This window comes from Pteronotus mesoamericanus, unplaced genomic scaffold, assembly GCF_021234165.1.
Source record: "Pteronotus mesoamericanus isolate MK-2021 breed Mesoamerican mustached bat unplaced genomic scaffold, CSHL_Meso_final scaffold_174, whole genome shotgun sequence".
NCBI lineage: Eukaryota > Metazoa > Chordata > Mammalia > Chiroptera > Mormoopidae > Pteronotus > Pteronotus mesoamericanus.
In genome coordinates, this window is record NW_026555309.1 from 17,264,779 (window position 1) to 17,280,428 (window position 15,650).

The following is a 15,650-nucleotide window of genomic DNA, read 5'->3' on the forward strand; positions in this document are numbered from 1 at the left end:
TCAATTTGCATCAATACATGAAGTAAACTTACTGGATTTTTAAAAGATGCTCTAAAAGGTTTTAGCCCACCCTTTGTTGCAAGTTCCAAATATCCAACTCAGTGACTAAAACAGTAAAGATCCTCTGAGCTGAGGCTGCACAGTCTAGGGATGGAATCCCATAAACTAGGGCCTGAGAAGCATTGAGCGAAGCACTGAGAGAGCGAAGGGGGTAGAGATAAGGCTCTTTGATTCCACAAATGGAAAGTGGAGAGATAAGTTGAGCATCGGCACCTTCATAATGTCATTAAGGGCCTGGATTTTTCTGTCTTTTCTATTCTGCTTTCCACAGGGTCTGAGTCATCTGAAAGCTATTTCCCTCTTGTTGGCAAAATAGCTGCAGCAGTTCTGGGCCTCACATCCTTCCTTACTCCACGCCATTCCTCCCAAGCAACAGCCCTGAAAACACCCTTCCTGAAACCAGCTTGGATCACATGCTCATGCTTGAACCAGGAAGCTATGTGTATCAATTCATTAGATTTAATCAGGGTCTACCCCTGAAGTTGGGGTGGTGGTGGTGAACTCAGGAGCATAGGGCTTTGTGGGAAAGAAGAATAAAAAGGAATGAATATCTCAGTACAGTTAGGGAGAAAAAAGATAGGCAATTGGACATTTGGTAACTGTGAAAACAAAAATTCCCCAAAAGTTAAAACACGTGATTTTCTGCACTGAAGACATTTCCTCAGACCTGCATTTTGTCCACGTAGAGAAAGGGTTTTATAATTCCCACAGATCAGTGTTTTCCATACTTTCCTAATAAGAAGAATCACCTGGAGCTATTAAAGATGCAGCCTTGCACTGGCTAGTGTGGCTCAGTTGGTTGAAGTGTTGTCCCGTAGACCGAAAGATTATGGGTATGATTCCGGGTCAGGGCATATTCCCAGGTTGGCGGTTCAATCCCCAGGCAGGGCATGTACTGGAAAGCCCTGCTCTCTATCCCCCCCTCTCCTTTCCACTCTCCCCCACACACACACACACACACACACACACACACACGCAATGGGAAAAAATGTCCTTGGGTAAGGATTTTAAAAAATTAAAAAACAAAAAGATGCAGCCCCTCAGTTTCTCCTCTGAAGCTTCTATTCCATGAGATGGAACCTGGGGAGTTTCATTCAACACATTTCCAGTTGATGTTCATGAGACTGGCTCATACCCAGAACCAATCCTGCACGTGCTCTTTCTGCTCCTAAGAGCAGGGGTGTACACTGACGTGGCAAGACATTCAAGATGGGGGGAGGGCATGTCCCAATTATGACAGTTTAATATTCGTAGGAACGACTTTGGGAAGGTGTTTCTGGACCTGGGCATTGTAAGTACTGGTCATGAGTCTCAGGGTGCTAAAGAAAAGCTAACCCTTCTTGAGCACAAAGTCTATGAAGGATGCTGAGCTGAGCATTTCACATGAGTTTCCTTCTGTAAGTGATGCATCTGCTTCTGTAGAGAATTTTCAGGCAAAGCAGAGACCACCATACTTTTAAAACATTCTTGTTAAGAATTAAGGCAGCCCTGACCAGTGTGGCTCAGCTGGTTGGGCATAGTCCCCCAAAGCAAATGGTTGCCAGTTCAATTCTGGGTCAAGGCACATGCCTGGGTTACAGGTTCAGTCCCTGGTCAAGGTGCATATGAAAGGCAACCAATAGATGTTTCCCTCCCTCTTTCTCCCCCTCTTAACCTCTCTCTCTAAAAAAAAAGAGGAAAGAATTAAGGTAGCTTTATAATATATAAGTGTCAGGATCCCACGCGAAGACAGTTTTATTTCGTGTCTATAGGGGTTAGCAAAAGTAGGTTTACATAATACAAAGAAATAATATAATAATTAATAAATAATAATACAAGAATAAACTCTTGTGTTTTGCGTACTTACAACTATAAACCTACTTTTGCCAAATCCTGTGTTGTATGAGAAAACATACAATATCAAGAATTCATTATTTTGTCAATATTTCTTTGGTTAAAATTACCTTTATCGATTTGTAATGTATTGGGAGGATTCCTAGGGAAGCCAGAAGCGTCTGACACTCTAGGAGGAGAGAACCAGGGCTGGACAGTGGTGGGGATCCCTCTGTCGCTCCTTTCATTTCTGCTTCTCTCCGTGTGTGCTTCTCTCCCCACGTTCTGGCTCTCCATGCTGAAGTCAGGAAGGCAATGCTGCCCCACAGGCCTGTTGCACCTTACCTCCAGGCCAGCCACCTGCACCCAAAGGCGATCTTTGAGTCTCAGTCCCAAGTTCTAAAAGGGAGACTCAGTTCACCTAAGCATGGGCCAGGCATCGACCCGGGTCCCATTAGCTGCGACTGGGGAAAAGGGGGCTCAGATGATACAAACACGTGCCGGGGGCCAGTTTCTTCTGGTCAGACGAACTTAGTTCTCAGCAAAACAGTCTTTGGAAGCTGAGAAAATGTCCCACAAGGGCTCTTGATACAACTATTGTGAATTCTGTACCTCTTAAATGAATTTTCTTTATCTTCATTCTAGAAGCATCTGGAAACATTTAAAAAGTTTCAGTGTACACATTGCTGGGTGCACTCATGGCCGCCGGACCTCCTGCAGTACCCCTCAGCCCTCCCAGGTCAAAGGCCAGCATGTGAATGATTCTTGGGAGTCCTTGACCTCCCTGGTCCCCATTCTCGGAAAGAAATGGAAGAGAGAATGCTTTGCCTGCTAGAAGTGATTAGAGGAAGAGAGACTGGCTCCTTTCCTCTGGGCCTCCCGCCAGGACCCTCTCAAGGTGGGTCCCCCTCCCCCCGGGCCTGCCTCAGAGCCAGCAGGACCACTGTGCGGGTTACTTGTAACATCTCAGCCTTGGCTGGCAGCAGACTGCCCGCTTCCTGGCAGCTCCACGCTGCAGGAGGCTAATAAAATGAGCCCTAATGAATGGATGGCTCTGCAGTAATATTGAACTCGCAGATTTATTCTTGTTGATAATTTGAGTGGAGTAGACCAATGGGACTCTTAGCGGTATAACTAGGAGATAAAATTCTGATGAATGAAGCATTTACCTTGTTGCTTAAGGAAGAGTGCATAATTAAGAGGGTTGTTGACCCTAATTGAAATGATGTTGCCAAGGTGAACCAAATAACAATTCTAGACCAGAGAGAGAGTTTCTTGCCCACAGCAGACTGTTCTGCAAACAGAGGAACTAACTTTGGTTTTGGCAAAGTTCAGAAATGGGCTGAGTTAATGGGGCGTTTTAACCTGGATGCAGAGCTAGCGCTGAAGAGCGCGCAGTGTGTCAGCTTCTGCCTTACTATAGGCCTGCTGGCTAAGCCGAGGGAACTAGGGCAGGATCCCGAGGTCTGTGCATTCCAGGCCTCCATTCAGGATCTGCAGTTGCTCTGATGAAGAACTTCCAGAGAATGTAAGCATCAAAAAATACAGTCCACCACAATGTGTAATTTAAAATAAATAAATTACCCCAAAACCCCAAAATTTATTTATAAAAAAGTGCGTATTTATTCTTACACATTTAAACTGCAGTCACCTTCAAAGTGCTCTCCATCTGATGCAATATACCTACTGAGACTTTTTTTTCCCACTGCTCAGAACAGTTTTTGTATTTTGATGCCTTTTAGTTCTGCTGTTTTTGTTTCACTTCTTCCACATGGGCAAAATGTTTCCCTTTGAGAACTTTTTTCATTCGGGGAAACAAAATTTCTCCGGGCAAGGTCAGGTGAATAGAGTAGGGCACGGAGGTCATGCTGTTTTTGGTCAAAAACTGCTGAACACCCAGCATGGTGGGCAGGTGCATTTGTAAATCACCCGTCGTGAAATGGGCAAACCCATTCAAAGAGTCTTTGAAAAAATTCACAGAGGCTGAATGCAGCTTCTCGCAACACCACCAGCTGGTGCACTGATACAGATGGGTTCCTAGAACACTCACCTGGTGGGGGAAGCCTGGATTCCAAGGGGCCTGCCCTCCAGAAGATATTTGGAGGTCCCCCCTCATAGAGCAGTAAACCTTAAAATTAATTTAAGGAATTCTAATGATGTTTTGATGTTTCCTACTATAACTTTGATGCATCTTTTAGATATATTAAATTCTTCCTATAAAAGGATATTTTAGTTCCCCTCTTGAGTAAGCCAGCACTGTGGATGAGCGAGAGAAAGACTGGGACTGACAACAAATAGACCTGGGTTCCAGCCCTGGATCTGCTTCTCAAGCGACCTGTGGGAACTTGGGCAATGACTTAACCTTTACGGCTCTCAGAAAGGTCATCCAAAAAATGGTGGTTCCTCACCAGGCAGCTGTGAGGATCAAATGAAATGTCATTAGTGCCTCATAGACTTTGAAACACTGTACAGACACATAAAAGGGGCCTGTTACCGGAATATTTATTATGCAATTGCCTGAAATATGGAGTGGCGCCAGAAGGCAAAAGGTTTCATATCACAAAAATACTCACTGCTAAAGTACAGTCCTTAAAAAATGGCTCCCCACTCCAAAGCTCCTTACAATGAACATAAGCACCCCTTCCTTCCAGAAGAGGGAGGTCTGCCCCTTTCTGATGGTCTGAAGCCTACACTGCCTGACCATATTTGCAAATGCAATGCAAATGGATGGCAAAATGAAATTGAAAACTTTGCAATGAGGGTTTTCATGAGATTAAAGAAAGTGATGTTGGAGACTCCTCAATTATTCAGTTAAGCCACTGACCGAGGAAAACAGACAGAGATAGCCAGTTGCCAAATAAAGAGAAATAAGAGCAAGGTTAGTGATTTAAAAAAAAAAAATTGAATAGCAAGGGACTTTGGGGGAAAATTATTATTAAAAACTCAAGTGTTTATGTAAAAATTATTCTTTTGTTTGGATTGTGCTACAAAAGTTAAATGTGAAGAATTTAGTATCATGGAATTATGTAATTTTTATTTCCAGAAATTTTTCACGTTAAAAAAATGTTACGGTATTCATTCTTTAAGAATTAGCTTGTAGTTGGTATTATGAAAAGTTTGTTCAACAAAAAATGAACATATTTATAAAAGTTTTTACACAATGTGTCATTTTTGTAGGCATAATAAAAAACAAGTATTTTGTTGTTTCAGGCTTTTGGTTGGTTTCTGGTTGTGTGTGTGTGTGTGTTGTTGTTGTTATTGTTGTTGTTCGTTTTTACCACTTACCATGATTTTTTAGTCAATGTTTTAAGTGGATTCACTTTCAAGTGGGCTTTTTTTCTTCTGATATCAAACATTCTCAGATAATGAGGATTTTTTAATAATTATTGAATCATTATTGCTAATTTTATTATTTCCCAGTCCCCTTCAGTGGGAATGGTGTTCACAGTCTCCTCAAGCCCAAGGGAGGAAAAGAAATTAGTTTTGAGTCCTCCAGAAACGCAGAGGCCTAGGGTGTTGCTCTTTCAGAGACAAAGCCACAATGGCTCAGAAACACTACCAGGAGGAGTAAGCCCACCTTTCTGGGCAACGCTGACACTGGTGTTCCCAGCCAGCTGCAGAGGGCCCAGGGAGAGGGCCAAGGGACGGTGCACCTTGGCCTCCGCACCCCCCGACCACCAGGCTGACCCTGGCTGCTCTGGCGGGCCAGGTAAATGCGTGCTGCATGCTCTCCAGGGCCTCCATTGCACCTCCCCTTACTGAAGAGGACCAAACCTCAGCAGAAGAGTAAGGGTTTCAGTATACCCCTCATGACCCTTCTCTGAGGAATTCAACACAGCGGCCTCCTTGGTACTTTATCCCTGTGGATCCTGGGCCACCCATCAGAGAAGATATGCAGCTGGAAAGTATAATTTCAGGGTGCTGCTAGTCGAACCTGGGTTTAAATTACAGTTCGACACAATGTAGTTGTGTCACCTCAGACAAATTACTTAACCTGTCTAAACTTCAATTTTCCTTTTGTAAAATGGGGAGGGGTCGCTAATAGGTCTGCATCCCCTCCCCAGATAAGAATTCATGCGCAGATGATTTGTTTAGGACATGCTCCTTCGGGGGAGGTGAGGAAGCAGGCAGGGATGGGGACAAGTCAAAGCAAAGCAGAGTGTCGCAGCCTGATGCTCTGGAGCACCAGGGAGGATGTTACACGGCATTTCGTTCCACCTCTCGCAGGGAGCTGAGCTGGGCTTCCGTGCTCCTGCATGGTCCCTTACTGGCTGAGGGCCATGGCGGGCAGTGAACTCCAGGCGCTCAGGCTCTCTGTGCTGTGGGCAAGGTGGCCCCAGGAGCCCTCAGGCAGACCTCCGATGAGAGTCCCAGGTGCCAGCCTGTGAAAGGGTCGTTATGGTAAGAGACCCAGGATCTGGGCAGAGGATAAATGGTTACGTGAGACGATGAGTGTAGAACACCTAGCACAGTGCATGGTGCAGAGGAGGCAGGGGATCTGTGTCCTCTCTTGCTGTTGCTGCTGTGGTTATAGTTATAAAAAAAATATGATTCTCATCCCCTTAAGCTTTCTGCTAGAGAACCTACACAATGAGTCACAGCCGAGGAGCTGGGTAAATAATCCATGTGGGAAAATAATCCATTCTAATGCACAGGAAGGAAGAAGGGCACTAACATTTATTGAACACCTACTATTTAAATGTCAGACACTATGCTAAGCACTCCACGTGAGCTGTCACCTCTTCTCCTTATAACAGACCCATCAGATGGAATTAGTATCTTCATTTTTACAGCTAACAAAACAGATCCAGAAAATCAAAATAAATTACCCATTGCCACACAGCTAAAAAGCCATAAAGCCAGAATTCAGATGCAGTTATATCTAGGTTGTGAAGCAATATTCTTTCCACCTAAGCTTCAAAGGTTGCCCCTAATGGATGATAGGGCAGAGTCTGGCTGTTGCCTGCCCAAAGTACTATGAGCAGCAATGTGCCCAACTAAAATAATATATTCTTAACTTCCCTTGCAACTAAGGATGACCAATAAAAGTCAATGAAGTCACTGCGTGACTTCAAAGGAAATGTATTCCATTAGGAGACATTCTTCTTGTCCTTCCCCCTTCCTTCTTCTCCTGCTTGGAACACAGATGTGATAACTGGTGCTCTAGAAGCCATTTTGGGCCATGGAAGCTAGAGGCCTAAGATGAGCTCTGAACTTAGTCTAGGTATCTATACTTATTTTATATGGCAGAAAATACAGCTCTGTGTTATTGAAGCCACATTTATTTCTGTTGTCTGTTTCTAGCAGCTGGATCTAATTCTGACAGATATAGATTGTATGATATTTATGACCAATTTTAAGCAAGGCTTTACTATCTTGAATCAAAGTAAATTTGTCCCAAGCCCTCTGTCTTAGGACAACGTTGATGTATGTCTATTGAAATGGAACCCATCAAGTGCCAACATGTTGCTTTCGAAACATCAGATAAACTGCAAGCAGCCTGAGGTTTCAGAATTTCCAGGGCAGGTGTGATTTCTTACCTTTGAAACTGGGGAAAATGGGCACCTACTGAGAAACAAAGCCCTGATCTGACAGGGTTCTCTGAGGCCGGGGTACCACCCCCCCCTAGATTTCTATGCCTCCCTGCCCATTACTCTTTCATGGTCTCCCTTAAAGGTCACAGCTGGCTTCTCCCAAAAAGAGCAACAGCATTCTGCCCTCTATCTTGCAGCCACCTGAACTTCCCACCGTTTGGCAGCTTGTTTCTCTGATTGCAGTCCCAGGAAATGATGCACGACTCAAGACATGACAATGACTTCAGTCTATATTCTTCCATTTGCAGGAAGAGTTGATCAGAAGCTTTAGTCAGTGGTGGCACCTCCTCGGTCTGGAGCACAGCAGAAAGCTTACATAATCAGGGACGGTTTGTCAAAGCAAATTTCACATGCAACTGATTCCCTCACCTTGGGACGCACTGGTGGAATAAATAATCACCGTACACATTTTGTTAGCTACGCCTCGTTAGAGATGGATGTTTGGAAATGGCATCCTGAAGCCTGCTTATCTGTCAAGTGCTCCTTTTAAGCATGGTAAGCGTTCCAGACTGGCTTTTCTAAAAAAATTAGCCTGTTGCCATGCCAGGTGCAGCTCGTCATGGTTACTGCTGTCATGTGAGCCAAGAGGAGGGATATGCAGGCCTGAGCTCACCTTCAGGTTTTGCAGCTTCAAGTACCAAAGGAGGAACTTTTTTGCAGAGAAAAGGCTTAATCGGAACTCTTCCAAAGGAGAGTCTGACTTCAGCAGGATAAAATTCCAGCTCAGGTCATCAGGTATTTCTACACCTTTCTTCTATGTGTCTTGCCTCCCCTACTCTCAGGATACATTTGACTAACTCTGCTGAGACCACCTCAGTATAACAAAGATACATGAGTGGAAAATGGCTCTGCCCTCAAAGGGCCAAACTGAGTCAGAAAGTAAGGAGTTACTCTTGATTGTCTCCAAGCAGGGCTGTGTCCCGGGCCCTCTTTTAGGGACTCTCGCCGCACCCCTCCGCTGGAGGGCAGAGGCTGGTGCCTGAGCTCCCCAGTCCCCTGGCACAGCACTGCAGCTGGTACACGGCAGGTGCTCCACACAGTAAATTGAAATGGATCGCCACTCCTCAGTCTAGGCCGTCTTGAACTATTTCTCTAACATGAGAACCACTTGCCAGGTGCTCTCTCACACACACTCGAATCTGACCCCACCGTGTTGAGACGAGAGCTTTCCAGCAAATGCAAGCCATAGGTGAAGGACAGCATGGGAAGTGCTAATAATATTGCTGCTAGGCAATGGGAGGAAGATCTCCTCTGTGGCCTACACGTTATAACCTCACAGTTGTCCTGTCCACCTACGATGCTAAGCTGGGTAACCATTGGCTATTTCCTTTATCCTTCTAGGCCTTATTGCCCCGAGAGCAAAGAGTGAGGGTTAGATAAGGCAATTTCATGTTCTTGCCAGGTCTGATATTCTAGGATTCTAAACCAGAGAAGCAGAGGGGTGGGCAAGGTTAGGATGGGCTGGGATGATCACCTGGTGCAAGAATGAGGAGGACAAAGATCTTTTGTTCAAATTCCCACCGAGCCTGACAACAGACTGCAAGATTACCCACAGGAACACACTGGCCAAATGTATTCCATCTAAACTTTCCTTGAATTTGAGGAGGGTGGTGTTTGTGAGGGGTCCATTTCTCAGCATCCACCAGGGAAGTTATTTCATTATCATTTTGGCTTCTAAAGCATCAGAGGAGAGCCTCCTGTATTGGGGAAATCAGTCCTGAGCCTGGGGATAGGGAGAACTTTCCATTTCTCCTCCAAAGTGCAGCTGTACAGGTTAAGTGTTTTCTCCACAGAAGCCAACCCGCCCGCATCCGACAAGATGAACAGTGACAGTGCGCAGGGCTCGCAGGACCAGGATCTACTGCAATAGCCCTTGCCTTACCCTCTCCCTTTAAAAAACAAAGGCATTAAGTTTATAGATGTGTTCGTGAATGAGAAAGCCCTATAAAGAAAGCTTCTAGAACGTGAGTAATGGCCAGTGACAGAAAGAGCTTCAGGGATCCCTAACAAATTAGTGCTCCCTGCATTTCAATCTGCCTGCTCAGCCCGCAGCCAGCTACCCAGACCTGCTCAGCTGCTCTGGGAACAGGGGGCTGCGGCATTGCCAAGGTTCCGGGCCCCAGTCCTGCGCACAAGGAAGGAGAGGCGGCGGTTTATGTGGGGCTCAGCTTGGGGGCTGCCTTTCTCCAAAGGACCCCCTTCTTTCTCCCTGTGACGACGACACATCCATTATATCTTGAAGGGGATCCCACTGAATGGGACGCAGGATGAGCCATCCCCTCTGGTTCCATCTGCTTTCCACGCGCACATGTGTCCTTGAATCGAAGGGATGTGGCAGGGCCACTGTGTGGTACAAGTCCAGGGGGCTCCACTTACACCAAGGCCCCAGGATGTGGTTCGGGGGTTTTATTTTCAACCACACTTGTCACATATTGTATCACTGAACCACGATCTACATTTTTAATCTTAAAATCTCGCTGTGGATGCAGTGCTTTTTCTGCTCAAATTCTAACAGTATTGTATACAGTTCTTGTTTCCTAGGTCACATCCGCCTAAGTCAGACTTCGCATTGTAAGGATTTTAAACACTATTGTCTTTAATTTCTGTTGATTGTTTCCACCAGTGACATTCACTGTGCACTGCATAGAACTCTGGGAGTGGTGTCTCCCAGCAAAGCCACAGGTTGCTGTGGGCTCATAGCCTCCTACCTTCCAGAGCAGGCCTTTGGTTTAGGGCTGGATGGTATACGTCGAGCAAGGCGTAAATTCTGGTACCAGATCATCTGGGTTAAATTGGGCAAACTACTTAATCTCTCAGTTTTTCCATTTATGAAATGGGGTAAATATTAATATCTAAAACACAGGGTTCTTGTGAAGATTAAACCATACTACATGCAAAGTGTTTCACACAGTGCATGGCATGTAGACACCACGTAAGAACCGATAGTTCTTGTTACGACTCCAATCACATTAAAAACTCCATCAAGTATCTACGACTGCAGTAACAAAAAATCCCCAAACCTAATCACTTTCAATAATAGCAATTTGGGGATGAATAATACTCCATTGTATGTAAATACCAAACTTAATTTATCCATTTATCCATTGATGGCCATTTGGGTGGTTTTCACCTTTCTGTTGTTATGAATAATGCTGTAAATACATCCACATGCAATTATTTTGTTTTAGTTCAAAAAGGAATGAAGTACTGATACATGTTACAACTTGAGTGAATATGGAAAACATTAAGCCAAGTGAAAGAAGCCAGTTACAAAAGGTCTGTCTCCATAGAGACGGAAAACAGGCTGGTAGCTGCAGGGAGCCAGAGGGAGAGAGGAGGGGACGTGCCTGCTGTATGGGCACAGGCTTTGCTTTGGAAGGGGATGAAATGTTTTGGAACTAGAAAGACGTACTTGTTACACAACTTTGTGAAGGTACTAAATGCCACTGAATTGTCTACTTTTAAATGATTAATGTTATGTTCCATGAATGTCACCTCCATTAAAAATAACAGCAATTGATTGTTTCTTGTGATTCTGTGCACAGCTGAGAGGCTCTGCTGGCTTCCCCTAGGCTCCATTCAGCAGGGTGTAAGACTGAGAGGGCGGGGCCTCTCTGTCCGCCTGGTCTTTCATCCTCACGGAGTCCAAACACCAGCACATCCCAGGGCTCAAGCACTCACCAAGTCTGCTTTTGTTGTATTTGCTGATGTCCCAATGGTCAAAAAGAGTTGCCTGGCCAAGCCCAGAGCCCGTGTGGGAGAGGGCCTACACAGGGTGTGACCACTCAGAGGCATGACTCATCGAAGCGATCCTCCTAACAATCTTCTGAAGAGATCATTCCAACCATCTACTGCATCCTAGACTTGGGTCTGAAATGACTCTTAGATCCTCACTTGCCCTTTGTGCTGCGTGGCTTTAGAGCAGGGAGATGCAAGCCTTACATATATTCAGGGATCTCAGAGTGCAATGAGGCTCAGCTTCCTTCCCGCCCACAGCTGCACCCCCTCCCACACAGGCAGGCAGAAAGAAAATCCCCCCTGCAAAGAGGCAGATGGAAAGCAAAGCAAAGCACCTTCTTTCAAAGGCAATGGGAGCTCATCGCAGACGCCCTAGGCAGATCTGCAGCAAAAGCCCTTTAGCAGTGCAGCCCGGAGCCAGGGCTCCTGGGAGGGTGGGCTCACACAGAGGAGACAGGGGGGACTAGGTCCTGTCAAGACCACACTCACCAAGAGGGGCCACTCTGGGGTGGGTCCTCATCTTCAAATCAACAAGCTTGCAGCTCTGTCCAGGACCAGGACCACAGAGCCAGGAGCTGCCAACATTTCCATTTGAAAGCCCTCATTTTGGGGGCTGAAACGTAGCTTTCAGAGGTTATCCTGTGCTGAGACTTTTCAGCGTACATGATCTTGGAAGCCAGTTTTTAATTTACATTTTATTAATTTAGATTCTCCAGGGATGCAGAACTCCCTTACCCCATATACACACCCTTCCAAAAAGAACCAAAACAAAAACCCTAGGTGTTTAACGTGGTTTTACTTTTTGTTTTGGGCTTTTTTTTTCCTTCTGTGCTACCAAAATTGGAATAAAGCTTAAGAGAACAAATAGCTTCTCTAGGTTGGGCTGGAGTGCTTTATGATTTAGAATTGCGCGTGCGTGCGTGCGTGTGTGTAGGGGTGGAAGGTCTGGGGATTACCTCGCAATGGCCTTCATACAGGGTGGGAAACAGGACACAGACCCTGTCCTAGCCATAGGCAGGCTGGGCATCCCAAGGGTGCTCTAGGGGCGTACAGAGGTCATCTGTAATAAATACCGTTTATGGTTCTCACCACCACCACCCTCCCCGCCCCGCTGGCCCCACAGTCTCCCTCAGCATGACATCATCCCACACCTGTCCTCACACAGCTGGCTCAAGTACAGTGCGAAGCTTGACCACAGGCAAAGGACACAGAAGTGCCGGGAGGTCTGAGATAACTGACCGCAGTCTGCTGGGTTCCCCACCGGGAGACAGGAGAGGCTCCCCTTTCTGGGTGGTCCCTGCTCTCTCCACTCAAACCCTCATCCTGAGAGCAAAGCTTTTCTCCTCCCTCTGGCCCAAAGCTGGGCATCTCCCGCAAACTCCTTTTGATTGCTGAAGGAGCCAAGGGCTTCCTGGCTGGCTCCCAGGCCCACGCCTTAAACTCCTGGGTGAAATTATCTGGACCCCGCCTACTCCAGCCAGTCACTCCGTGCCCCTTCTACAGCTGGCCTCTTTTCCTCTCAGTCTCACATTTTGAGCAACTCATTGAAACGTCCTTCTCTCTCTGGCCTCCTCCCTGACCACAGCCTGGCCCAGAGGGCGGTGCTACAGTGCTCTCCAGTCCTGCCATCTCTTCCTCTGACTGATGGCCCTGTCATAAGGTGGGGTGTAACATGTCTCATGAAGCAATCTTTTCCATATTGTTGTGTTCTAATTCTGCCCTGTTCCATGCCCTAAGGTAAGCCTCGCCGTCTTCCTGAGTCTCATGGACTTTACCTGTATGGTGGTCTTACAGCCATCCTTTAACTGACACTGTCCAGAGTTGGAAGTGTCCCCCTACCACCCTCTATCCCAAAGGAACAGGTCCATTGTGTAGAGAAGATACGAGGGAGCTACAGAAACGTAAGCCCCAGAGTGACTGGAAGCCTTGAAGAGGATGGAGGGCAGGTCACTGGCCTGGGGGTGGGGGGGTGAAAACCTCCTTAACCTCTGGTCCCATGGCTCCCAGGAAATCCCCAAATGCCTTCCCCAGTCCCTGAGGCACCACCCTGTATCATCCGGCTCTGGATGGCTTTGGATATAGGGCACTGAGCCTCTGCCTCCTGAAGAGACCTCTTCGTCAGTCAGCAGTAGCCCCTGGCCTCACTTTCGGGACTTCCCAGCCTCACAGGCTCACAGTCAGCCCAGCATGCATTCCCTGTCCTCCTTCTCTGGCGCTGGCATGAAGATTTCTTCTCATTTGGAAAAAACCATTCCTTCCCTGGTGTCCGTCCTTGCCGTGGGTGGGGCTGAGCCCATTCCAGACTCCAGGGCTGGGCAGTGACCCAGTTCTTAGCAGTCCGTTCAAGTTGCATAATGACCTAATGCATCAACAGAGTCAACCCTGGGACTTTTTGGGGAGAACTGGCAAGGAAGAAACACTGTTTTTCTTCATTAGGGTTGTTGAAAGGGCAAGATTTGTGGGTCTAGAGCATCAAGTGGCCATCCTGCCACCAGGAAGGAAAACCCTGCCTGTGAATAAAACACAGAGGAAAGGGAAGCTGAGAGGGGGAAAGGCATCATTTGAGCCCCTGCATCGAGGTTCATCTGAGGTCCAGATTGCCCTGGATTTTTCAGTTCTACACAGTAGTCATGTAATTTTTGTTATTCCATTAATTTCAGTCTTGTTTTTTATGACTTTTACCTAACTCAGAACTTTCATCTCTATTCTATGAATAAGGAAACTGGAGTTTAGAGAAGGTGAATGACCTACCAAGGTGGTACACAAAGTTTGGATATGAACTCAGACCTGCTTGATTCCAAGTCTTAGCTGCCACACTCTAAAACCTCCCGTTAGATTCCCTCCCCCACACTCTAGGTTCCAGGCCAACTTTGGTAAACATTTAGTAGTCAACCATTCTGGAACATTTAGCATCGCTACCAATTGCCCAAAACCAGTGACTCCAGCCAGCCTTTCTTAAACCACATTCTATACCCACTGCTCTTTCTTAGTTCCAACTGAAGTTCCAGCTTGGGTTTTGGAGGCCACTGTTTTCTTGTGCATACCTTAAGCCAGCTATCAGGTGAACATGTTCTGCAATCTGCATCTTACCCTTTCCTTTAGCCAAGAGACCCACAACATTATCTCCAATTGCTTATTGGCCAGAAGCTACTAGAGCACTCCGGGCAGAAAGCTACCCATGGATGACTCTTTGACAGATGATGTCTTTAGATTGGCATGGGTCACCACAAGTTCAGCTCAGCTAGGGATGAGGAGCATGAGCATTTAAAATGCCTAACAGGGTGAGATAATGTGCCAAACACACTCTATTCTGATGGGGCCAGTATCTGAAAAGAGATCCAGAGAAACACATTGCTGGGCATGACTCTCCCTGCTCTTTCCAACCCCCAACCAGGAAAAAGCTGGGAAAAAGAGGTATTTTTCTCTGGGAGCACTCCACAACAAAAGTCCAAAAATAAAAAGAGATGGCGGTTGTAGGGAGTGGGGGGCTCTCACAAACGGTGATGTCAGCAACGTGACTGGGCAACAGGCAAACGTCTCTAGATGGAAGCTTAGAGAAGTGAGAGCCATATTCTCAATCACCATTTGGGGATTTTTGATTTCAAATGACATCAACTACTCCTAACCAATTTATTACAGATTAACACACAATTATCAGCAAAGTGCGTGTTTAAGTTTAAATCTGTTCAAAGGATTACTCTAGGAACTGAGTCCATATTGAGAAGATTGCCTTTAATCAGAGGCCAAATGAAAATTTTGGCTGCTGCTGTTTCCTCTTGCCAAGAGTATTCAAATGCCTCTAATGTAACCATTGAACTGGATGTTCATGCTTGATTTGAATACTGCTTAGATCCACAGGGAACCCCTCAAATGGAAAAAAAAAAAAAGATACAACATCAACCTTACACAGTAAAGCTACAAGGACCGATACTTAAATTTATGGCTGGTCCATATTTCTTGCTGAGAAAATTAAATATTTTTTCCTATAAGTCCCCATTTGCCTCCTTTGCTACTTTCCTATTTTGGACACTGTCTTTGAGACTATGATGGTTGGAACTGAAGCAACCACTTTGAGACCATGAGACAAGTTTGAAGACAAAAAGTTCTTGCTGAGTCTATGCCAAGAATGTTAGAAGGACTGGGAGGATGAAAAGAGTCTGAAGACTTGATAAAAACAACTGAGCAACTAAACTAAATGTGGGATCACTTGCCTCCAAACTCCTTGTTATCAGAACAATAGCTATTCTTGTGCCTCATTAACCAGAATGTCTGTCACTTGAAGCTGAGAGCATTCTGATTCCTATCACTCTCATTAAAATTAGGAGTAAGTATGTCTCTCTTCTTCTTCTGTGAGGGGCAGTGTGGTGTAATGGAGACAACAGGTTTTGGAGCCAAAGACAGTGCCATCAGTCAGAATTCTGAATGAGTAACCCTGAGTGAATTTTT